Genomic DNA, 26,128 nt, shown 5'->3' with positions numbered 1-26,128 from the left:
GGAAAAGGAGTACTCTTCCGCTCTCGGTCGCCCAAACCTCTACAGATCCACCCACCCCCATCTGTCCCATAAATCCCTTTAGCTCCTTCGATGCCCCCGGCACCCTCCCTCAAACTCGACCGATCCCGGTTTGGATCCATAACCGGATTAAAGTCTCCCCGCATAATCAGCCGATGGGTGTCCAGATCAGGGATCTTCCCCAATACCTGCCTCATGAACTCTACGTCATCCCAGTTCGGTGCATAAATGATCAGCACCACTGGCATCCCCTCCAGCTTACCACTCACTATAACATATCTGCCCCACCAAGTCAGCCACTATTCTTCCCACTTCGAACGCCTCCCGCTTATTAATCAGAATTGGCACTCCCCTTGTTTTGGAATCTAGCCCCGAATGGAATACCTGCCCTACCCATCCCTTCATCGGGTGTGTCTCCTGTATCATTGCCACATCCACCGTTAAGCTTTTTAGATGTGCGAACATACAGATCCTCTTGACTGGCCCATTCAGCATACCCTTCAGAGTTCAATGTCCTCTTTCTCCTGCCAGTTCATTGTCTCCAACAAATTCCATCGCCTCCTCTGGCGACCCAAAGTACAGTTCCCGGCCTTCATACGTTACCCACAAACGCGCTGGGTATAACATGCCGAATTTCACCCCCTTCTTAAAGAGGGCCGTCTTGTTGAAGCTCGTCCTCCTTTTGGCCAGCTCTGCACCCAGGTCCTAGTAGACACGCAGCTCACTGCCTTCCCAAGTAGAGTGCCTCGTTTGCCTGGCCCAACTCAAAATCCGTTCCTTATCCCGGAACCGGTGCAATCGCACCACCATCGCCCTCGGCGGCTCGTTTCCTTGCGGCTTCCTCATAAATGCTCTGTGCGCCCAGTCCACCTCCAAAGGCCGAGCAAATGCTCCTTCACCCAGCAGCTTCTCGAACATCCGCGTCATAAATGCACCGCCGTCAGCTCCTTCACTGCCCTCCGGCAGGCCCACGATCCTCAAGTTCTGCCTGCGCGATCTATTCTCCAGGTCCTCCACCTTGTCCTGCAGCCTCCTCTGTTGATCTCTCATCGACCCCATCTCTGCAGCCATCGAGGCAAGTTGCTCCTCGTGCTTCCCCACCATCTCCTCAACCATCTGGATCGCCTGGCCCTGGGCCTCTAACCTCATCTCCATGCGGTAGATCCCTGCCTTTATCGGATGGTCCACCCTGGCCAGGTCCTCCAAGTTCTCCTTCCTCTGCTGGAATTTATACTGTGGTGGAGGGTGGGGCTGGTTAGGGAGCCAGCAACAGGTGGAGATAGACAAAGATGTTGAGGACAGAAGGAAAAAAGAATGTAAATGGGGGTGATTAAGGCTAAGATGGATGATAGTGGCACATAGAGATTAAAGTGCTCTCCACCACCTTTACCCCATTGTTATTTCTATCAATTTATTTTAATTGTAATTTCTTCCATTAATCTGTTTTTCCCTCCCCATTGTTCCCCTCTCACCCCTTCCCTCCCCATTGTTCCCCTCTCACCCCTTCCCTCCCCATTGTTCCCCTCTCACCCCTTCCCTCCCCACTGTTCCCCTCTCACCCCTTCCCTCCCCACTGTTGCCCTCTCACCCCTTCCCTCCCCACTGTTGCCCTCTCACCCCTTTCCTCCCCACTGTTCCCCTCTCACCCCTTCCCTCCCCACTGTTCCCCTCTCACCCCTTCCCTCCCCACTGTTCCCCTCTCACCCCTTCCCTCCCCACTGTTCCCCTCTCACCCCTTCCCACCCCATTGTTCCTCTCTCACCCCTTCCCCCCCCACTGTTCCCCTCTCACCCCTTCCCTCCCCATTGTTCCCCTCTCACCCCTTCCCTCCCCATTGTTCCCCTCTCACCCCTTCCCTCACATTGTTCCCCTCTCACCCCTTTCCTCCCCACTGTTCCCCTCCTCCCCACTCCACTTGGGCCAACTGTTCATTGTTGCCCTTTACACACTGCTCACCTTTGTCTGCCATTCACACATTCTAATCTCTTTATGTGACACCATCAACAGCCTTCTTAGCCTTAATCACCCCCTTTTACATTCTGTCCTTGATATCTTTGTCCACCTAGAGCCGGTGCAGACTCGATGGGCCGAATGGCCTCCTTCTGCACTGTAAATTCTATCTATCTCCACCGATCGCTGGCCCCTTATCTAACCCCACCGCTCCACCACAGTATAAATCTGACCCAATTTCCAGTTCTCTTTGGCTTTAACAAAGAGCCATCCAGACTTGAAACATTAGCTCCCTTTTCTTTCCGGATGCCGTCAGACATGCTGAGATTGTCCAGTATTTTCTGTTTTTGTTTCAGTAATCCCATGCAGTCTTGTTTCTTCATACTTGGTGATTAACTTTATTGACGACAGCATCACAAACAATTGGATACTTTTAATGAATGTTTGATAATCACATTCAAACCCTTTTCTTTTTCCTCGGTCAGTCGGTACTTATCCACTGTTCAGGCATGTTTCACATTTCATGAATCCATCCACATCACCTTACGTTTGTCCACATTGAATTCCATCTGCTATTTCTTAGCCCTACCTCTGGAATCCAGAACTCTTTGAATGCCATCATTCACCAACAGATCACTGACATTATTCAACAACAGCACAGGACCCAGAATATATCCCAAACTTAAATTGTTATTCCATATCAAAGTTTTCTGTATTAACCACCATCATTCCTTTCCATTGCAAAACTAATTTTCAAACCAGCAACCTAATGTACCATTACAATCATTAAGATATGATTTATATCTGCACTAAATGCCTTCAAAAAATTTAATTGTTCCTGCATCTTATTCCTCAAGCACCAGTGATTCATTCACCTGAGAAACGAGTCCGAAAGCTAGTGATTCGAAACAAACCTGTTGGACTTTAACCTAGTGTTGTAAAACTTCTTACTGTGCTCACCCACCCCAGTCCAACGCCGGCATCTCCACAACAGTTTAATAGAGGCGTTCTTCTAAAACACGGCTTCTTCTAAAATCCAAGCAACTGCTCCTACTCGATTAACAGGTACATTTCTTATGATTTCCACTCTACTGAGGTTGGACTAAAAAGATAATTTATAAGCTTGACCAACCCTACAGGAATCCTAATCGTTTGTGTAAAAGGTTAGTTTCAGCTGAATTAGTCATTAATAAAAGGAAGCAAGGGAGAGATGTCTAAACTGGTTCATTATTTGTGCTTTAGAAATTCTGAACTATCACAGACTAAAAATTGGATAACCCTTTTTCTCAGCAGAGGTTGTGATCTGAGATCAGCCCATGACCATTCACAGAGAGATGGGGAACAAAATATTTGGTGTGTCCATTTCATCTAAATCAGGCATTTTCAAAGTGGTGGTCGCAACCCGCGGATGGGTCGCAGGCGGGTGTCGGGATGGTCGCAGAGCCGTCCATCGCGCCGTTCCCAATCGCGTGAATTCACGCGCAACAGAAGCAGCAGCCGGCTTTTAACAATGCCGGCTGCCAGCGGCTTGGAAAGTGATAGCAGCGACCATATTAAAAAATGCGGCTGCATGGCGCCCACTCATCAGTGCGCATGCACGGAAACAAGCAAGAAGTACCGCTTCCTCCTGTCATCAGCGCGCTGCCGCAGGAGAAGATTTAAAAAAAAATTCAATGTAATCTTCCTGCCTGAAGCGAGGCAGAGAGCAGGTCACGCGGCCTGAATTCCCATGTCATATGATTTGGACACGATTGTGATTCCTCCATTTTATCAGCAGCAAACAATTAAAATTTAAAATGGATTGTTTTGTTATAAGGACGAGAGGGCAAGAGACACAAACAGGCCAGAATCTCACAACTAAACCTGCTGGAGAAAGTGGCTCAGGAGAATGCACAGCAGGACAAAGCAGTGGCGGTGTGAGCTGTTCAGGAGGGTCCACAACATGACAAAGCATTGTGAGCTCCAGGGCCACTGGTGAACAGCACGTTAAGAAGAAGCTGAAATCAGGCACAAAGCTGTATTATGATTTTTTTAAGGTATGGATTTATTAATTGTGCCAAGGTCGGCCGGCGTGGGTCACAGAGGTCAGCCGGCGTGGGTCCCGAAGGTCGACTGGCGTGGGTCACAAAGGTCGGCCGGCGTGGGTCACAAAGGTCGGCCGGCGTGGGTCACAGAGGTCAGCCAGCGTGGGTCCCGAAAGTCGACTGGCGTAGGCCCAGAAGGTCGACTGGCGTGGGTCCCGAAGGTCGACTGGCGTGGGTCACAAAGGTCGGCCGGCGTGGGTCACAAAGGTCGGCCGGCGTGGGTCACAGAGGTCAGCCGGCGTGGGCCCCGAAGGTCGACTGGCGTGGGTCCCGAAGGTCGACTGGCGTGGGTCACAAAGGTCGGCCGGCGTGGGTCAAAGGTCGGCCGGCGTAGGTCCCGAAGGTTGATTGGTTGGTAAAAATGGGTCCCCGGAAAAAAGGTTTTAAAAACACTGACCTAACGCTCCACGTTACTCTACTCTACTCTCCTAAGCACTGCCAGCAGCCTTTGTGCTTGCAGCGGAGCCAGGCAGCATTGTTAGCAAACCATGTTTCCCAACCAGCCTTCACTTCTTAAAAGGTAAACTGACTTTCAAAGGGAAGTTGCACTGCTGAAGTGAAGACCAAGTCATTCGACTGGGAAGACGACATGAAGCAGAATGGCACAATAACAAGAGAGCACACAGTGGCTATGTACATTCAGCTTCTTGGGGGATTGGCTGACTGTGGTGATCCACTGTATTAGGAGATGTAAGGTAGGACCTGCACAACAGGTTTGCCGGTAGCTCCTGCCGGCTGGCTCCGCCCAGGGAGAACTGTATAAATATGCATGACCTCCAGTGCCCTGCCATTTCGCCAGCTGCAGCAGGAGGCCACGCATCTGACTGTAATAAAGCCACAGTTGTACCCAATTTTAGTGTTTGTGCAATTGATCGTGCATCACTGACATGCCAGACAGCCTCATGTCACAGTCAAGGGGCATGGCTGCTAGTTGGCATGGAGCATTGTGCAGACTTAGGAGACATCCTATGCAGCATGGAATAAGTGGCAACTAAATGAAAACACGAGCAGACCCATCCGAGAGGCAGAGCTCGATCGCTGCTGCACACCGCTTCCACTGGAGCACAAGCAGAATCCTCCTGACATCTCAGTATTGCCATGGAAACTCTGCTTTGGAGGCTCTGGTGATCAAGGTGGAATCAGGTAGAGAGGTTATGTTTCCTTAGGTGGGCTGGAAGCTCGATGCAGTAACCTGATACGGTAATGGGAACACGTTGCCAGAGAGACCAATAGCTGAAGTCTGGAGTTGACATGAAAGCGATGCTGGCAAAAGTACAATGACCTCACATTGTTGGTCATGGTGAATAAAAGATTTCTCACATTACACTCCATGTCCATATTGTGATCAAGCGAGGGGAGTCCAACGAGTTTCTTAAAAGTCCTTTATTTCAGCAACAGCATCTTACATGCACAGGGCCCGGTTACCTTTCACCGGTTCCTCATTCATTTTTAGCTGGCTCTACAGCTGCCGGCCTTTTATGCTTGTGCCGGGTTAACTCAGTCCAATTGAGCACAGGGAACAATCATCTCCAGCTGGATGAGTCCTGTGCAGGTTATTAGACCCCTCCCCCGAAAGTCTAAAACCCTTCAGAAGGACGACCATTGAAGAGGAGAGGATAGGAGAGGACTAAACCGATGCAAACCCCAGACAACAAATGCAAAAAACCAAATTGGTTCGGATAAGGCACCACCGAACAGGGAAGCAGAACGGGCCGGCGTGTACTCCACCAAGCATTATGTCCGGCCCGACACCCTCACCATTCACACAGGGGGCAAAGCAGCTAACAGCCGAACCCGGGGACGGCGCGCACCATGGCATCGGACCATCAACCCAAGGCCCAATCGGCGTGGCATGCCTTCCAGCCACAGAGGGAACAGGTGGGGGGTCGGGAACATCAGACAAATCCACCTCAACGTCCCGTAACTCCCAAACACCCCTTAATTAAAAAAATTATCAGGCAGTCTAAATTTTACCTAAAATTAAAGCACCTACCAAAATTTTTATTTTTTATTTTGTTTTTTTTAAAATAAATTTACAATACAGAATTTTTTTTTTCCCAATTAAGGGGCAATTTGGCGTGGGCAATCCATCTAATCTGCATATCTTTGGGTTGTGGGGGTGAAGCCCACGCAGACACTGGGAGAATGTGCAAACTCCACACGAACAGTGACCTAGGGCCAGGATTCGAACCTGGGTCCTCAGTGCCGCAGTCCCAGTGCTAACCACTGTGCCACCCTAGCACCTACCAAAATGCCCAGGGAGCTGTCACCCCAATATTCTTACAGTACCTCAACACAGGCAAATAAACACACAGCACAAATTAAAAAAAACAGCAGGGCTCCATGTAAGCTGCCACAGGATCAGAAGTCACATATGGAATGCCCAGTCAATTCAACACCATCAGAGTCTCTAGGCACAAAACCTGCAGTTGTACAATAACTGTCAGCTCGCAGGCAAAACATCACTGTTGCAAATCCCACAGTCCGAGCAGCCTCAGAACAGTCTTCCAAACACTGCTGCACTCACAACCAGAATGATGTTCCAAAAGGGCAACTCGAGAACGGACTCCCCGGTGGACCACTCTGCCAGCATCACGAAACGATGGCAGACAGACAGACGAAACGTGAAGTGCATATGTTTTAATGCAAGAAGTATTACGAGTAAGGCAGATGAACTTAGAGCTTGGATTAGTACTTGGAACTATGATGTTGTTGCCATTACAGAGACCTGGTTGAGGGAAGGGCAGGATTGGCAGCTAAACGTTCCAGGATTTAGATGTTTCAGGCGGGATAGAGGGGGATGTAAAAGGGGAGGCGGAGTTGCGCTACTGGTTAGGGAGAATATCACAGCTGTACTGCGGGAGGACACCTCAGAGGGCAGTGAGGCTATGTGGGTAGAGATCAGGAATAAGAAGGGTGCAGTCACAATGTTAGGGGTTTACTACAGGCCTCCCAACAGCCAGCGGGAGATAGAGGAGCAGATAGGTAGATAGATTTTGGAAAAGAGTAAAAACAACAGGGTTGTTGTGATGGGAGACTTCAACTTCCCCAATATTGACTGGGACTCACTTAGTGCCAGGGGCTTAGGCAGGGCAGAGTTTGTAAGGAGTATCCAGGAGGGCTTCTTAAAACAATATGTAGACAGTCCAACTAGGGAAGGGGCTGCACTGGACCTGGTATTGAGGAATGAGCCCGGCCAGGTGGTAGATGTTTCAGTAGGGGAGCATTTCGGTAACAGTGACCACAATTCAGTAAGTTTTAAAGTGCTGGTGGACAAGGATAAGAGTGGTCATAGGGTGAATGTGCTAAATTGGGGGAAGGCTAATTATAACAATATTAGGCGGGAACTGAAGAACCTAGATTGGGGGCGGATGTTTGAGGGTAAATCAACATCTGACATGTGGCAGGCTTTCAAGTGTCAGTTGAATGGAATTCAGGACCGGTATGTTCCTGTGAGGAAGAAGGATAAATACGGCAATTTTCGGGAACCTTGGATAACGAGGGATATTGTAGGCCTCGTCAAAAAGTAAAAGGAGGCATTTGTCAGGGCTAAAAGGCTGGGAACAGACAAAGCCTGTGTGGAATATAAGGAAAGTAGGAAGGAACTTAAGCAAGGAGTCAGGAGGGCTAGAAGGGGCCACGAAAAGTCATTGGCAAATAGGGTTAAGAAAAATCCCAAGGCTTTTTATACGTACATAAAAAGCAGGAGGGTAGCCAGGGAAAGGGTTGGCTCACTGAAGGATAGGCAAGGGAATCTATGTGTGGAGCCAGAGGAAATGGGCGAGGTACTAAATGAATACTTTGCATCAGTATTCAACAAAGAGAAGGAACTGGTGGATGTTGAGTCTGGAGAAGGGCGTGTAGATAGCCTGGATTGAGCATTGAGATCCAAAAAGACGAGGTGTTGGGCGTCTTGAAAAATATTACGGTAGATAAGTCCCCAGGGCCAGATGGGATCTACCCCAGAATACTGAAGGAGGCTAGAGGGGAAATTGCTGAGGCCTTGACAGAAATCTTTGGATCCTCACTGTCTTCAGGTGATGTCCCGGAGGACTGGAGAATAGCCAATGTTGTTCCTCTGTTTAAGAAGGGTAGCAAGGATAATCCAGGGAACTACAGGCCAGTGAGCCTTATGTCAGTGGTAGGGAAATTACTGGAGAGAATTCTTCGAGACAGGATCGACTCCCATTTGGAAGCAAATGGACATATTAGTGATTGGCAGCATGGTTTTGTGAAGGGGAGATCACGTCTCACTAACTTGATAGAGTTTTTCGAAGAGGTCACTAAGATGATTGATGCAGGTAGGGCAGTGGATGTTATCTATATGGACTTCAGTAAGGCCTTTGACAAGGTCCCTCATGGTAGACTAGTGCAAAAGATGAAGTCACACGGGATCAGGGGTGAGCTGGCAAGGTGGATACCGAACTGGCTAGGTCATAGAAGGCAGAGTAGCAATGGAAGGATGCTTTTCTAATTGGAGGGCTGTGACTAGTGGTGTTCCGCAGAGATCAGTGCTGGGACATTTGCTGTTTGTAGTATATATAAATGATTGAGGAAAATGTAACTGGTCTGATTAGTAAGTTTGCAGACAACACAAAGGTTGGTGGAATTGTGGATAGCGATGAGGACTGTCATCCTCAGGAGGGCATACAGCAGGATGTAGATTGTTTGGAGACTTGGGCGGAGAGATGGCAGATGGAGTTTAATCTGGACAAATGTGAAGTAATGCATTTTGGAAGGCCTAATGCAGGTAGGGAATATACAGTGAATGGTAGAACCCTCAAGAGTATTGAAAGTCAGAGAGATCTAGGTGTACAGGTCCACAGGTCACTGAAAGGGGCAACACAGGTGAAATGAAATGAAAATGAAAATGGCATATTGTCACAAGTAGGCTTCAAATGAAGTTACTGTGAAAAGCCCCTCGTCGCCACATTCCGGCGCCTGTTCGGGGAGGCTGTTACGGGAATTGTGGAGAAGGTAGTCAAGAAGGCATACGGCATGCTTGCCTTCATTGGCCAGGGCATTGAGTATAAGAATTGGCAAGTCATGTTGCAGCTGTATAGAACCTTAGTTAGGCCACACTTGGAGTATAGTGGTGGTGGTGGAAGCAGGGACGATAGTGACATTTAAGGGGCATCTTGACAAATACATGATTAGGATGGGAATAGAGGGATACGGACCCAGGAAGTGTAGAAGATTGTAGTTTAGTCGGGCATCATGGTCGGCACGGGCTTGGAGGGCCGAAGGGCCTGTTCCTGTGCTGTACTTTTCTTTGTTCTTTGTTCTTTGCTATGCGATCATCACCAGAAGTCTCTCAGAAGATACCGCATCCGGTAGTGCCGGACACTTCAGACTCCAGATCACTCCCAACGGACACACTTCACAAGCCGGCGATAAAAACTCGACCCGGCGCTTGCCTTCCATAACATTACAAGCTCCGAAAAAAAAAACAACAAAAAAAAAAAACTGTGTACCGTAGTCCACTCGTGAAGAAAAAATTCCGGGGATGTAGCTCAGTCGAACAAGCAGCACGCCGACAGCTCCAATTCATCATCGTCGCCAATGTGATCAAGCGATAGGAGTCCAACGAGTTTCTTAAAAGTCTTTTATTTCAGCAACAGCATCATACATGCACAGGGCCCGGTTACCTTTCACCGGGTCCTCATTCCTTTCTCACTGGCTCGACAGCTGCCGGCCTTTTATGCTGGTGCTGGGTTAACTCAGTCCAATTGAGCACGGGGAACAATCATCCCCAGCTGGATGAGTCCTGTGCAGGTTACAGGTTTATACACATATCACGGATCTAGTAACAGCAGCAATATGAATTTAACACGGCATGATAATTAAAAAGTAATTAAATTAAAATTGCTTATTGTCACAAGTAGGCTTCAAATGAAGTTACTGTGAAAAGCCCCTAGTTGCCACATTCCGGCGCCTGTTCGGGAAGGCAGGTACGAGAATTGAACCGTGCTGCTGGCCTGCCTTGGTCTGCTTTAAAAGCCAGCTCTTTAGCCCTGTGCTAAACCAGATAGGATGCGATTTGTCGAGCAACAGGTAGAAATCTGCTCGTAATAGCGGTAGCCAGTATTAAAGGCATGGCGAGATGCAATTTTCCCAGTAACAAGATTAGCAGGCATCTAGCATCTGGTGTAAATTGTCTATTAGTAGGAAGAACCTACCTGGACGATTGAAATATCAGTGGAGGTATACACATGCTAATTTCTAGAGTCAAAGAATTTTAGAGAGGCAGACAGCCAAATACACAGAATGAAGATTTAAAGGGGATAAAATAGTATAATTTCCAGCACCCTCAGAAGCAGATAAGCCAGTTCACATTTAACAGCTGAGAGGCCAGCCCAAAATTCAGGGGACTAGGCCCACATCAAACTCTTAGAACCATGCTAACGCAGAAACCTTTATAAAGGCAGTTTTGACTTACAGATTTACCTAATTTGGCTGCGCAGGCCATGCAGGAAGCATCTGGTAGTGCACTGTGCCCCATAGAAGGGGCATTAGGTATGTTTAAGCATCATTCAAGATGGCATTACACCAAATTTCTAGTTTTATATATCTTACAGAATGGTGAGTATGTTATTTATGTCAAATATATGTTATGGTTCAATGAGCACTATATCCTGGGGCTTGCTTCTGTATTCCCCACGCAGGTCCCTGGAAATGGCGGCAACAGAGGAAGATTGAAGAAATGGGGAGAAAGTACAAACTCCGCACATGGACAGTCACCCAAGACCAGAATCTTAATAACAGAAAAACCTGAGTGGTTCAAGGCAAGGTGGTATGTTATGGTATGTCAATTGTATCTCATGGTTTGGCGCGTATGCATTAAAGAGAAGAGAAAGCAGCAACAGGACTAATTCAGTGTAACAGTAACAATCTCTAGAATCGACAGAAGGTTTAATGGAAGACCTACTGAAGGACGGAAATGGGATGGTTAAGGGAGGCCTTGAGTGTTGCTGCAGAGTAAATTAGAAAGATGAGTAGAAATAAATGGAACTCAATGAAAAGCAAATTTAGAACTCAATATTAGTCTGACATGCAGCAGACAATAAGGGAGAGTGTCAGAAGTGACATCAGCTGTCATGTCATGTCACTATCCAAACTATACCACTCCTATCACTCACTCCCTGGTCAAGATGCTATTGATCTCTTCTTTCTCATCTGCCACAAGTAAAACATTTTTCTTCAATCTTCCTCTGTTGCCGCCATTTCCAGGGACCTGCGTGGGGAATACAGAAGCAAGCCCCAGGATAGAGTGCTATTGGACCATAGAATTCCTGGAGTGTAAGAGGCCATTTGACCCATTGAGGCTGCACCAATCCTGTGAAAGAGCACCCTACCTAGGCCCATTCCCCTCTATACCAATAACCCCACCTAACTTGCACATCTTTGGGCGCCTTTGGAATGGTCAATCCACTGTTTTAATGGTCTGTGGGAGGAAACTGGAGGAACCGGAGGAAACCCATGCAGACACGGGGAGAAAGTGCAAATTCCACACATTGACAGTCACCCAAGGCCGGAATTGAACCCGGGTCCCTGGCGCTGAGAGGCAGCAGTGCCTTAGGCTGAACGGTAACAGTGGTTAGAACTGTTGCTTCACAGCTCCAGGGTCCAGGTTCAATTGCCAATTTGGATCACTGTCTGTGTGGAGTCTGCACATTCTCCCTGTGTCTGCGTGTTCGGGTGCTCTATTTTCCTCCCACAAGTCCCGAAAGACGAGCTGGTAGGTAATTTGGACATTCTGAATTCTCCCTGTGTATCCAAACAGGTGCCAGAATGTGGCGATTAGGGGCTTTTCACAGTAACTTCATTGCAGTGTTAATGCAAGTCTACTTGTGACAATAAAGATCATTATATTATGAACACTGTGCCGCCTAATCCACTGAGACACCATGGGCTGAAAATATTTTGAAGCAGCCTCCTCTCCCTCCAGTTACTTACCCCTGCAATTTGTATTTATAAAGAATCTTAATAATAGAAAAATCTGAGTGGTTCAAGGCAAGGTGGTTTGAAGGTCACATAAAATTTGACATCAAGCCAAAGGAGATATTCGAACTATTGATCAAAAAGATAGAGATTGGCAAGAGATAGAAATATTAAGGAGTATCTTAAAAGAGGATAGAGAAGTTGAGGAAGGGAGTTCAAAGGTTTAGGGCCTAAGACAGCAGAAGGCATGGCTATCAATGGCTGAACAAAATTAGTTGGGGATGCAATAGGCCAAAATTGGAACAATAGAGATGAGAGAGGGCTGTAGGGCTGGTAGAGGTTACAGTAAGAGGGGTAAGGCCGTAAATGGACTTGAAAATCAGAAGCTCAGGTATACAGAGCTGTAAAATAAAATGCGAGGAACAGGTAATAATAATGTGCTGTCTGAATAGTGTAAACTCAGAGCAATAGAACAGGATTACAGCCCTAATCAAAGCGGTGATTATTAAAGAGTGAACGTGACAGGATACCAAGCAGGGTGTGTGTGACTATTGCAATCAGGTTCAGCCATTTTCTCAACACGGAGTTGTTTTATCATTTTTATGATGACTAATTATTGAAGGTCTGCAGAGCAAATGAATATGCACATACACAACAACTGCAGACTGTATAAAACGGTGTTTACACAAAAGGTTTAAGAAGGCAGCCTTGCCTCAATTTGTTTACAAGAATGGACATCATGTCGTCCATTCTGGATGCTACTGCTTTAAGGAACAATTAGTTTCCTTTCCTGCAGTTGTTATTTGTATGACTATATTGGCTTTAACATGATTACTAGGCAGTGGAATATTTCACTCAATTTCAATTCTAGAAAATTTAACAATGGAACAAAAACAAAGGGAAAAAAAGTAATTATCCAGTTGTGGCATTTTCTCTATTTAAATAAAAGAGCAAAATATTGGTGGAAAATGTGTTGTTTCTCAGCAGAGGTTTGTGTGGATGTGAAGAAAATGAGAAAAGGTTTATATTTGGAATATTCTCTCAGGAGAATTCACATTCAAAAAATTTCATATGTACAATGGTATTTTCTTGAGACACAGCCAGAGGCAATCTCTCAGAACGTAGGCAAGAGCAGGCAGAATTACGGAAAAGGTCCACACTGCACTTCACAATGAAGGGCCACAGCTCAGCGCTGTGGAGGCCAGAAACCTTGACATAAAAGGGGGGTGCAAACAAAGTAGAGGGAACATCAAGCCCAAGAACCTCACTGGTGCCAACAGGAAAGCAAATATTGCATAGGTGGAAATCTGAAATTAAAACAGAAAATGCTGAAATGCTCAGCAGATCAGACAGCACTTGAGAGAAACAGAGTTAATGATTCAGGTTGTGAATTATCCTGAGACTTGAGGCTTCAAGTGGTAAGAAGATGGTTGGCGAATTGAAAATTATTGGAGCAGCATTTGTTTTATTGTCAAGTAACCGAGGTACATTGAAAAATATTGTTCTGTGTACAGTCCAGATAGATCATTCCATACATGAAAAAAAAACATAGGACATACATAAATACACAATGTAAATATATAGGCACAGGCAATGGGTGAGCATACGGAGTGCAGTACTACTCAGGAGAGAAGATGTGTGAAGAGATCACTTCAGTCCATAAGAGAGTCATTCAGGAGCATGGTAACAGTGGGGAAGAAGCTGTTTTTGAACCTGTTAGTGCTTGTTCTCAGAATTTATCTCCTGCCCGATAGACGAAGTTGGAAGAGTGAGTAAGCCAGTGGGGGAGCCGCCGAGGGCAATGGTGGTCCAGCTGCATCGCTTTTTGGATAAGGATAAGATCAAGATCCTACATTGGGCGAGGCAGACCAAGAAGTGTGCCTGGGAAGGGAGTGGGCTGCAGGTCCATCAAGACCTGGGTGCGGAGGGCTGGGTTTAACCAGATAAAGGCGGCCCTCTTTGAGGAGGGTGAAGTTTGGAGCTTTATACCTGACCCGCCTGTGAGTGACATTCCAACATATCAGAGGAAGTGACGGACTTTATGAGGGACAATGGACTGGGAGGACATTGAACTGCAAAGCGCACAAATCTCCTCTTAAGTAGCTGGGGGGGGGGTACTCTGGGATAGGTGTTGGCAGGGGAGTAGTGACGGTGAGTGTGCCTTTTGTTACTCTGTGTGTTGGCGGTTGGGATAATTGGGGAGAACTGGTTTGTTTGATTGCGGGGGGCGGGGGGTTGCTGACAAGGGTGTGGTTGGTGTGGCCCAGTTAGGAAGGGATTGATGGCAGTGGACATCTGAGGGTAGGCCTGGACGGGCACATGACGTGGGCCGGCTCAAAAAGGGGCAAGGTTGATTGGCAGGGGAAGGGGGTGGGGAGGGTGAGGCAGGGTGGGCCCCCCTGAATGTGAGGGGGTTGAATGGGCCATTAAACGATCGCGGGTGTTGACGCATCTGAGGAGTTTGAAGGCGGATATGGCATTTTTGCAGGAGACACATCTGAAGTTGTGGGATCAGACGAGGCGGAGAAAGGGATCGGCTGGGCATATGTTTCATTCGGGGCTAGATATGAAGACGAAGTCGGTGGCAGTGTTGGTCAATAAGAGGTTTGCTTTTGAGTGGGGAGCATTGTGGCCGATCTGGGGGGTAGGGATGTGCTGGTCAGTGGGATGTTGTAGAGGATGCCGGTGGTTCTGGTAAATGTTTATACCCCAAATTGGGACAATGTGGATGTTATGAGGCAGGTGTTGGGGAAGATTTCTGACCTGGACTCGCATCACTTGATTATGGCGTGAGTTCAATACGTTTATAGATCTAAATTTGGGCTGGTCGAGTCCCAAGTCGTTGAAGGTACTACCAGTGGCGAGAGAGCGGAGGGGGTTCATGGAGTACATGGGGGGCAGCAAGTGGACCCATGGAGGTTTGGGAGGCCGAGGGCAAAGGAGTTTTCATACTTCTCCCATGTGCACTGGGTGTACTCCTGGATTTACATTTTTTGTGATGGACAGGGCGCTGCAGGTGGGGGTGGCCGACCTGGGAGTATTCAGTGATTGTGGTTCTCGACCACTCGCCACATTGGCTGGATTTGCGGGTGGCTTAGGGGGCGGCCCAATGCCCGCAGTGGAGGCTAAACGTGGGGCTTGCTGGTGGTGTCTGAACATATGTGGGTTGCCATTTGGGGCATTGTGGAGTTGAAAGACACATGGGAGATCACAGCCACCACATTGTGGGGGGCAAGACTGTAGTTGGAGGGAGTTTTGATTCGGGCGCACAGGGAGAAGGTGGAGTGGCAGGAGAAGGCAAGGTTGCTAGATAAAATGATGAGGGTGGACAGAAAGTATTCAGAGTTGAAGAAGAAGCAGAAGCTCCAGGTGGCGTTTGGGCTCGTCTCCGCGGGGAAGGCGGTGGGACAGTTGCGGAGGGCCAGAGGGGCAATGTATGAGTACGGGGAAAAGGTGAGCAGGATGTTGGCCGAACAGTGAGGAAACGGACAGCGGCGAGGGAGATTGGTACAGTGAGGGATGATAAGGGTAAAGTGGCGATGGACCCGGAGGGGATGAATGGGGTATTTGAGGCCTTTTATAGGAGGCTGTATGAGTCTGAGCCCCTGACCGGGGAAGAGGGGATGCAGTGGTTCCTGGATGGGTTAGGGTTTCCCAAGGTGGTGGAGGGGCTGGTTCAGGGCCTGGAGACTGTGGGAAGTGAGAGATGGTGTGGGGGCGGTACAGACAGGGAAGGCCCCAGGACCAGACGGGTTCCCAGTGCAGTTTTATAAAAGGTTTGGGGCGAACCGTGGCCACTGCTGATTAGGGCATATAATGAAGCGGGGGAGGGGGTGTGGGGGGAGCTCCCCCTACATTGTTGCAGGTTTTCATCTTCCTGATTCTAAAGAATGATAAGGACTCCGGAGCAGTGTGGGTCATACTACCCGATATTGTTATTGACGTAGATGCCAAGTTATTGGCGAAGGTGCTTGCATTGCGAATTGAGGACTGTGTGCCGGGGTGATAGATGAGGATCAGATGGGGTTTGAAAAGGGGAGGTAGTTGTCGGCGAATGTGCGGAAGCTACTCAATGTAATTATGATGCATTCGGAGGGGCAGGAGGTAGAGATGGTGTTGGCAATGGACGCAGAGAAGGCTTTTGATCAGGTGAAGTGGGTGAATTTGTTGGAGGTGCTGGGGCGGTTTGGGTTCGGGCAGGGTTTTGTAGATTGTGGCTATATAAGGCACCAGTGGCGAATGTGTGGACAAACCAAGTGAGAGAGTTTGGGAGACTTGGGGTACACTGTGGCACAAGGCAGGGATGCCCACTCTCCCCATTGCTTTTCGACTTGGCGATAGAGCCATTGGCAGTGACACTTGGGGCTTCGGGGGACTGGAGGATTAAGCCCCAGAAGTTGGGGGGGGGAAAACATAGGGTATCGCTTTTCTTATTCTCCTTTGTGTTTTCTCTTGTTCACGATTCCCCCTACTCGAAATCCTTAGATAGGTTCCCATTCCCCTGCCATATCAGTTTAAACCCTCCCCGCCCCCTGTCATATTAGTTTAAACCCTCCCCGCCTCTGTCATATTTTAAACCATCCCCACCGTTGTAGCAAGACCCCCTGCAAGGACATCAGTCCCAGTCCTACCAAGTTTGTACAGGTTCCACCTCCCCAGAACTGGTCCCAATTCACCAGAAATCTGAAAGCCTCCCCCTCACACCATCTCTTCAGCCACATATTCATCTGATCTATCCTGCTAGTCCTACTCGGACTAGCATGCGGCACTGGTAGTTATCCTGAAATCACTACCTTTGAGGTCAGACTTCTCAACTTTTTTCCTAACTCCCTATATTCTGCTTTCAGGACCTCATCCATTTTTTAAAAAACCTATACCGTTTATACCAATGTGTACCACGACCACTGGCTGTCCACCCTCCAGAATATCCTGTAACCGCTCCGAGACATCCTTGACCCTAGCACCAGGGAGGCAACACACCATTCCGGAGTCTCATGTGTGACCACAGAAACACCTATCTATTCCCCTCACAATTGAATCCCCCATGACTATTGCATTCCCACAATTTTTACTCCTCCCATCTGCAGCAGAACCAACCATAGTGCACAAATTTGGTTGTTGCTGCTTTCCCCGGAGTGGCCATTCCCCTCAACAGTAACCACCAAGTGGTAGATCTGCTTTGCAGGGGAATGGCCAGAAGAGATTCCTGCACTGCCCGAATAGCTCTCTTGCACTGCCTAGTGGTCAACTATGCCCTTCCTGCCTGTGGAGTCGGAGCCTGCGGTGTGCCCACCTCTCTACGTGCTATCCACGATACTCTCAACTCACTCCAGTGTCCCCAGCCGCTGCTCCAGCTCTGAAATGCGGGGTTCCTGGAGCTGCAGCTGGAGACATCTCCTGCACGCATGGTGGTCCTGGGAATTGGAAACAGTCCTGGTCTCCCACATGGAGAAGGAAGAGCAGACCACGGCTTGGGAGCTCTGCTGCCATGTCTTACCCTTTAAATTATTATTATTTTTTTAATATAAAATAATATCAACTAGTATTAGCTAATATTAACTAGTGCCCTCCTTTTCTGCTCCTTGTTATTATAGAATATATAAATGTACTCATCCAATCAGCTCGTCTGATTTCCTGGTTCTACTTTCAGATTCACTTTGCCTTTATCCTCCAAGTTTGGTCCCCTAACTATTAGTTTGAAAAATTATTTAAGTTTCAGCTATTTAGACAGTCCCTAATATCAGTTACCACTTTCCTGTGACGTCACTGTTGATTGTTCTCTACAAACACAGCATGCTGCTTGAACGGCTCCTGAGTTTTGAGAAAGCTGTCCCTCACAGGTCAAAGGTCCGGTAACCGGCTTTCTGCTGCCTGAAGGGGAGTCAGCAGAACCAAAAGATCTGCTGCTGGGAAGAGGCAGAAAATCATGCTCTATATTTTTGTCAGAATGTCTTACTCTCATGCAAGGAGAAACTAAAATTAATTTAATTGACATATTTCTTGTCCAACTACAATCAATCTGGGATCATCTGCATTACAGCGCAGGAACAAACCTCGTGGGTGAAGATATGGGACTGGGAAGTCTGAATTTTAAAAAATAATTTAATTGGATGTGGACGTTACTGGCAAAGCAAGCATTTGCTGCCCATTCCCACATCACCTTGAATTGAGTGGTTTGCAAGGCCATTTCAGAGATGCTGATTCTTATCAGCTTTGTTAATACTTCCAAAGTCCATTCGGCAATCTAGAGAAACATGGATTTCAACATAATTAATCAAAATCAATATAATTGAATTCTGACTGTAGGTCAAAATACAGTCAACCAGTATGTGGGATTTCAAACATCTGTTCTTCATGCACCAGACTCCTCGAGAGTGGGTGTGGCAGGGTGCAAGGGTGGGAGAGGGTAACAAAAAACAAAAATCAGCCTTCGAGAGCTAATAAAATAGGATGAAATTAGTGAGCACTTACAAAGTAAGGGGCCATGGAAATGGATTTTTAACAGGCTTGTTATGCTAGACTTACTTAATTTTTGAGGTAGCCAGACAATAGGAATGTAGAGTATTCTGTCAATGATCAAAGGTGAGCAAGAACACAACTTGCAAGTGTGCTATGTGCCTGCATGCCAATCCAATGTAAAGGTGCTGAGCAGAGCAAGGGTTAACATGGGACTGGAGAATAGCATCACCCATGATATAATGGATAAAGTCAAATGGGAATAGGCTCATAATAATAATAATCTTTATTGTCACAACTAGGCTTACATTAACACTGCAATGACGTTACTGTGAAAAGCCCCTAGTCGTCACATTCCGACGCCTGTTTGGGGACACTGAGGGAAGAATTCATAATGTCCAAATTATCTAACAGCACGTCTTTCGGGACTTGTGGGAGAAAACCCACGCAGACACAGGGAGAACGTGCAGACTCCGCACAGACAGTGACCCAAGCCAGGAATCGAATCCGAGATCCTGGAGCTGTGAAGCAACAGTGCTACCCACTGTGCTAGAGTTTCAGAGAACACTCTAGGAGCCTACCTGCATGGAGAAGCAGCACCATGCATGATGATATCTGGGATTAGTAAATAGTTGAAGATTAACAATAAATGTTTCATGTTTACCCAAACAAAGTCTCAAGGTCTCATCATGAGTTATCTACAGAATCCATATTACAACAGTAGGTACAGTTCAATACAGAAGAATGTAAAATACTTTGGGGATGCTTTGGGAAAAGAATAATGAAAGAAAAGATCCTAAAATACAATGAAAGGATCCCATAACTGGTCATATCCTGGCAGAGTAGAGGGGCATACTGGGAGCAATTTTAACGGTACTCACTGGGCATAAAACCTACACGGGTGAAGGGAAACACCAATTTTACCCCGGCCAATATTGTTCTGCACTAGGGTAGGTTAAAACTTTCCCAATTGATCTTTACCCTACATCATCAGTGCTCTCCTCAAATAAAAAGTCAACCTGGACCCTCCATTCTTGCAAACTATCACTCCATCTTCGACCTTTCGTTTCACTCCAAAGATCTTGAATGTGTTGTCAACTCCCAAATCTAGCCTATCGATTTCCCAATCTATGTTTGAATCCCTCCATACTGTTTCCCTTAAGTGTACCAAAATTGCCCCACATCCTATTGACAAATGAAGAGTTAGCACTGCCCAAATACAATGGGGCAAATTCTATGCTGCAATTCTGTAGCTTTAACACAGACCAGGGAAACACGAGCCTATTGAGTGTGTGAAAATTCCGCTCATTCACCAGCCGTATCTACTCGAGCGCAATTTCCTTGCACGTTCCTCAACTTCATATTCTTCTGCAAACGTTTACTGAATTTCATTTCAAATGCAGTGACTTGAGTGAACCTCAGTAGTCTTTTAAAGCAACTTACTCCAATTTCTAATTACCATTCACATAGAAGAAATTGTTTTAAGCCCCACACCCCCACACCCCCAATCAAGTGCACCTAGTACTTTTCCTAAATGTGTATTGACTCACATAATTCACAGGGAAATAATGCTTCCCTGTTTATCCTCTCAAATCATCTCATATTTTAAACACTTCTATTTGTTCCTCTGTAACCTCCTCCCCCCCACCACACCCAGTGTTGTGCCCGGTTCACATCCTGCTATTCCTGGAGTATAGCAGGTGAACCCCGAAACGGGTTTCATGCCTGGCACCAATGGAGCATGATTTTCCCAGCCTGTGGCATTGGACTCAATCTGGTTCATGCCCTCCCTGGGTGTGAACTATATTTAATGAGATTTAAATCCACTCAGTCCGTTTCAAACCAGAGTCTCCCGGCTCCCGGTATTCTCCGCCACTGCCAGCAAAGCGCACACCTGGGGCGGGATGCTCCGACCCCCCGCCGGGTCGGAGAATCGCCGGGAGCTGGCGTGAATCCCGCCCCCGCCGGTAGCCGAATTCTCGGGCACCGGATATTCGGCGGGGGTGGGAATTGCGCCGCGCCGGTCGGCGCCCCCCCTCCCCCACCCAAGGCGAAGTCCCGCTCTGGAATGCCTGTCCCGCCGGCGAGGATCAAACCACCTCTCTTACTGGCGGGACGTGGTGACGCGGGCGGACTCGGGACGATCTGGCCCGGGGGGGGGGGGGGGGGGGGGGGGGGGGGGTGTGCCCCCACGATGGCCTGGCCCGTGATCGGGCCCCACCGATCGGCGGGCGGGCCTGTGCTGTAGGGGCACTCTTTTCCCTCCGCCTCGGCCACAGCATTTACCATGGCCGACGCGGAAGAGATACGCGGACTCGCGCCGGCTGGCAGAGTCCTTTCGGCCCCGGCTGGCATGGCGCCAAAGGCCTTCCACGCCAGCCGGGGGAGCGGAAACCAGTCCGGTGCGGGCCTAGCCCCTCAAGGTTCGGTTTCTCCGCACCTTTGGGGCGGCCTGACACCGGAGTGGTTCCCGCCGCGACCCCCTGCCCCGCTGGGTAGGGGAGAATCCCGCCCCTGGTGTCAATCACAACTTGTCTCCCATCAACAGAGACCATGCATGATGACCATGCCAGGGAGCTCAGAGGCCATTGGAGCCCCCCGTTGATCGGGGATAGGGCAGGGTGCCCCCAACAACCTGCCACTGCCAGTGCACTAAGGAGCACCAGCAAGGGGCAGGGTTTGTTAAGGGGGTGCGGCCATGAATGGGGCAAGAGGGTGGGGGAAGAAGTGCAGGGTTATCTGGAGATCAGGGTGCCATTTTTAAAAGGCACCCCAATCTCGGAGGAGCCAACCTGGCCTGCGTCTTTGGGTCCTGCACATCACTTTCCCAGCAGAAATCACTCCAACAAGAGTGGATGGATTGCGATTTGGATCACACCAACCCACCCAGTGATCTCACCAATTTTCCCACCGAGGACAACACTTACAAATTTTTGGGGAGAGTATAAGGGGATCTCACCAATTTTCCCACCGAGGACAACACTTACAAATTTTTGGGGAGAGTATAAGGGGCATCTTGACAAATATATGAACAGGATGGGAAGAGAGGGATATGGTCCCTGGAAGTGTAGAAGATTTTAGTTTAGACGGGCAGCATGGTCGGTGCAAGCTTGGAGGGCCGAAGGGCCTGTTCCTGTGCTGTGCTTTTCTTTGTTCTTTGATCTAGTTCTACCCTAAGGAATTACAATTGTAGCTTTCAAATACACAATTGAAACCCAACAAATTAAAAGTACAAAATGAAACAGCTCCACATAGTGCAGGGGGTGGGGTAGTGCAGGGGGTGGGGTAGTGCAGGGGGTGGGTAGAGGGTTTGTGACCTATTTAATTTCCAGTGGCAGTTGGTTGGTGTTTGGTACATTTTGATTTGTTTGAATCACAACAATCTTTCTACAAGTCTCAAAGGTCAGTGCAAAGCTCATGGCCGGGATTCTCGGAGCCTGTGCCGAAATCGCGCTCGGCGCGGGGGTGGAAAATGGGGCGTCGGACTGGAGAATCAGCGCCAGTCGGGGGCCATTGAAAGAGGCCCCCACAGCGATTCTCCACAGTCGACCGGCCGAGTTCCCACCGGCGTGATTCCCGTATAGTTCCACCCAGTGGGAACTCGGCATCGCAGCTGCGGTAGCCGCCCTGGTGGGGAGGGTGGATCAGTCTCCCGGGGTGGGGGTGGGGTGGCCTCCACGATGGCCAGGCCCGCGATCGGGGGTCACCGTTTGGCGGATAGGCACGATCGGAGAGGCTACCTTCTTCCACGCTGGCCCGCTGTGTGGGTCCGCCATGTCGCGCGGAAGCAGCCGCCGTGCGCATGTGCGGACCTGTGGCCAGCAGTGCAGGGCCGCGTATCGGCAGCTGGACCAGCGCGGAGCACTCCGGCGTTGAGCTGGCCCCGTGGGCCACAGAATCACTGGGCCAAGAGACCCGTTGACGCCGGCGTCAACACTTAGCCGCGTTTTTGGAGAATCCCGGCCCATATCTGTGACTCTACATTGATTATACAGCACAGAAACAGCCCATTTGGCCCAACTGTGCCAATGCATATGCTCCACACGCGCCTTTTCCAATTCTGTTCATTTGGTTCCACCGTAACGTTTTCTCCTATTCCTCTCTCCCATCTACTTATTTAGGTTTCTGTGATGAATGTAGGAATTTCAGATACATTCTATTTCAAGTATTTGGTGAAGTAAGGGTTAAAAACCTGGGCTGGAGTGTGTTTGACTGCTGATGTTTTAAAATAATCTTGGTTTAAAATGCAAAGATTTTAGGAGCCAGTGGTGCAATCTGCCACCATAAAAAGCTTGGGATAATGCAATTTTGTTTTGATTAAGGGGATTCCCTGGGGAGTTAATTCGTTTTCAACTTGGTGAGATGATGTCATTGCTGGGTGGAGCTAAGGCATCAGCGTTTTTGAGAAACCATTTTCAGTTCAGTTCTGATCTGGCTGAAGCTGTGGGCACAGTGAAACAGTTCTGTTCTCACTATGTTAGTTAGAAGAAATGAACAGTATTTAAAGCAGTGCAGACCTGTCTGTGGACAGGGGGCAGATGAAACAAGCCAGTTGATACAGCTTTTGAAGACATATAGACAAAGTTCCTGCATGGTTTTGACCAGAGTTGTAAAAGTATCAAAAGATCTTTTCTCAAAGAACTCTGTAAAGCAAGTATTCCTCTGTGCCATTGGTATTTAAGGTGGATTGAGAGCAGAGATGGTTATTTTCTGGTTGTCAAGTGAGAATAAAGATAGCAATTAAGGGTATTGTATTCACTATAAGTAGTAGTATTGTTTAACGGATAATTGCAAGCTATTGGGTGCGATGTTAAAGCTTTTAATAGTTCGTAATAAGTCTGCCTTTAATATATCACATCCCTAGTTCTTCATTCAATCATGCCTGGAGCGAAGTATCCTTTCCTCACAGTCTTACAAAATTAAAATTAAATATTGGGGTTTCTGTCCATTATCCTAGCCACTGTTGGGGTCTGGTCTGGGATCATAATAATTTCCCTGAAATGCAGCCGACTCTGACCATTTAGACAGGTTATTGATAAAGCAAACATTTAGTAACACCAGTTTTGTGCCACATCAGTGTACTTCTCCACATTGATGATCACTTTGCCTGTAGCAGTGACCTGTTAGGACAATAAACCACGTGTCGCAGAATTTGATTGCCACAACAACAAATATACTTGTAATTAAATTTAAGGATCGATTTTCAAAGCTTTCTTCGCTGCAGCTCAGAGGTCCAGCTGCTTTGTCCTGGAGTTTTGAGGCTTCCTGACATGCTTGATTAACATGCAGTAAAACTTTCCAAATACATCAAAAGTTTCAAACAACAGCAGATTGAAGACCAGACAAAAAACCAAGCAACATCCCAAGTTGTTTGTGTGTACCTTCCCTGGGAGTTTTATTTTGAGAACCCAAGTTACAAGACTAAATAACTTACTGTAGTACACTACAAAAGGCTGAAAGAAAACCCTGCATTCATATAACATCTCAGGAACATCTTTGGAAATGTTTGACAATGCATTGCATAAATTACTTATGAATTGTAGGTGTAGGTGTTTTTTTTTTTTTTTTTTGAGTGTACCAACATCAATGAGAAAAACAAGTTATTTTTGATTGAAGGATGAATGTTAACCAGGACACCAGATGAGTGGTTCTCAAACTGGGATTGCAGCACCAGGTTGAGGATCGTAGACACTTTTCATGGGACCTGTGAAAGAATCTCTTGAGAAATATGGGCATGAGAGAGAGGGAGAGCGAGAGATGCCCACTTTGAATAAATCAATGGTAGTTTGTGTTAGTAGTCTTGCATGAGTAGCTGATTAAGATGTCGACTCACATCTCCCGAATGCCCAGCCTTCTTTGCAGTGATATGCATCCCATTTTCAGGACATGGTTTTCACACTCGTATTTGCTTTTGAAGGGAAATGGAAAGTCAGCAGCTGCTGTGTTATTTCAGTGCATTCAACTTGGACTCACACAATGAACAAGTGTCATCATAACACTTTCTGGCCTGCTGAGTATTTCCAGCATTTTGTTTATTACATGTTGGTTTAATTTTTGAAATAGTGGAAAAGCTGTCAATTGGACTTTCTTAAATCTTCCACTGTGTTGCCTGATTAAATAACACTAAAAAACTGGATGTGGTTGTACACTCTCTCTTCAGGTTGCCATTGTCGAAGGGTTGTTAATCATGGTTCTTCACACATCACAATGCCATGATGTCACAATAGGACAAAAGAAAAAGGAGGCAGGTCCCAAGGGCTACCTCAACCAGTACAGGGGCTGAACCCACACCATCAATGTCAATAAATACCACTCTCTAGCCAACTGAGACTCTGCTGAGCTTGAATGGATCTGTAAAATACTTATGTTTTTTTAAAACGTTTGTTTATTGGAATTTTCAGTTTTTACACAAAAATTGCACAAAACAACACAAGCAAGTTGGCTTTTGTGTTTTTCTTCCTTGTTTTTCTTCCTTGTTATGTATATATTTAAAAATGCCTCCAATAAAATGTTTTTTTTAAAAATACACACAAAGCTCAAGAAGATAGCTACAGGTGTCTATGTATAACAGTTATCACAACGTTGGGAATTAGGCCGGATAAATCAGGGTCAAAATCCCTAGCAAGTTTCCTCCCACAGATAAATGACCCATCTGCACCCAAACAGGATACATGCAACAATTCAAATCTTCATCACAGCCAGAGCTTGAAAGTAGAATGACAGAAGGGCAAAACAATAGCCGAGAGCACCAGTACCAAGGGATTTCGCCTACTCTTACAGCACAACTTGAACTCTCTTCCAGAGCCAGACTGGAACAGGGAGCCACCCACATTCTTGAGATGACAAAAGATAAAGACAAAATCAAGAAGAACTGGGAAAAACCAGACCCATGTTAACAATCCATGATCTGCCATATTATGATAAAACAAAGATCAGCCAACCAACTACCACGTGGGAATTAACTAAGGATAAAGATTGGGTCCTGTCGTGTTAATCACCCTGGGGTAACACGGACTGCAACTGCATGCAGTTGTACTGGAAAGTAGACTCAAACATTGATGGCCATTCAACATGTTTTATTGAACCTGCTAAGCAGTGCACACAGTTCGCTGTGGGTTTGACACTACTAACCTAAGCGTGCTTACTATCACTTTAGATCAGACTAGCTCTGAGCCACGTGTAGAAGGTGTTAACTGATATATAACACCTGATTGTCACTACGTTGTCACTTGTGGAAAGAGGCAGAGTGCTGATGCCTCGTGTGTTTTATAGTGGGAAACCCTCTTCCAGTGTTCTGCCTGGTGATTGGTTGTGTTCTGTCCTGTGTGTTGATTGGTTGTACTGAGTGTCTGTCACTGCCTGTCTGTATCTCATTATGTGCATGAGTGCATATTATGACAAGTCCTACCTTCAGACCTACCCAATCTCAATGTCTTTCCAAATGTGCATTGGCCTGCCCTAGCCCAGCACCGTCACAATGCACGAACTAGCCCCAGGACTATTATAACTCCACTAGCCTCCCCCTTAAAGCGGAGCTCAACAAAACCGTCTGCAATTGGATCAAACATAGTCCGGTTGGGCCCGAAGAATAAGTGCAGGCAAAAAAGATACAACTCACACGGGAAGGACCTTCCTCGGACATAGCGAGGACAGAACTAATGCTATTAACCTCTCCCCTC

General features: G+C 47.4%; 1 protein-coding gene and 1 long non-coding RNA gene across 3 annotated transcripts in view; one reads left to right on the top strand and one right to left on the bottom strand.

Moving 5' to 3' along the window:
- LOC140394174 (protein kinase C beta type) overlaps nucleotides 1–26,128 on the bottom strand; it is a 531,938-nt gene that overhangs the window by 350,641 nt on the left and 155,169 nt on the right. The window lies entirely within an intron of this gene.
- LOC140394175 (uncharacterized) lies at nucleotides 2,949–24,927 on the top strand. The gene is made up of 3 exons (XR_011935826.1): nucleotides 2,949–3,033; nucleotides 10,718–10,855; nucleotides 24,610–24,927. It is a non-coding gene; the product is annotated as an uncharacterized lncRNA (long non-coding RNA).

This window comes from Scyliorhinus torazame, chromosome 17 (genome assembly GCF_047496885.1).
Source record: "Scyliorhinus torazame isolate Kashiwa2021f chromosome 17, sScyTor2.1, whole genome shotgun sequence".
In the NCBI taxonomy this organism is placed as follows: Eukaryota; Metazoa; Chordata; class Chondrichthyes; order Carcharhiniformes; family Scyliorhinidae; genus Scyliorhinus; species Scyliorhinus torazame.
The sequence above is the reverse complement of the archived record's forward strand: the minus strand, read 5'-3'. Positions and strand labels throughout refer to the sequence as shown.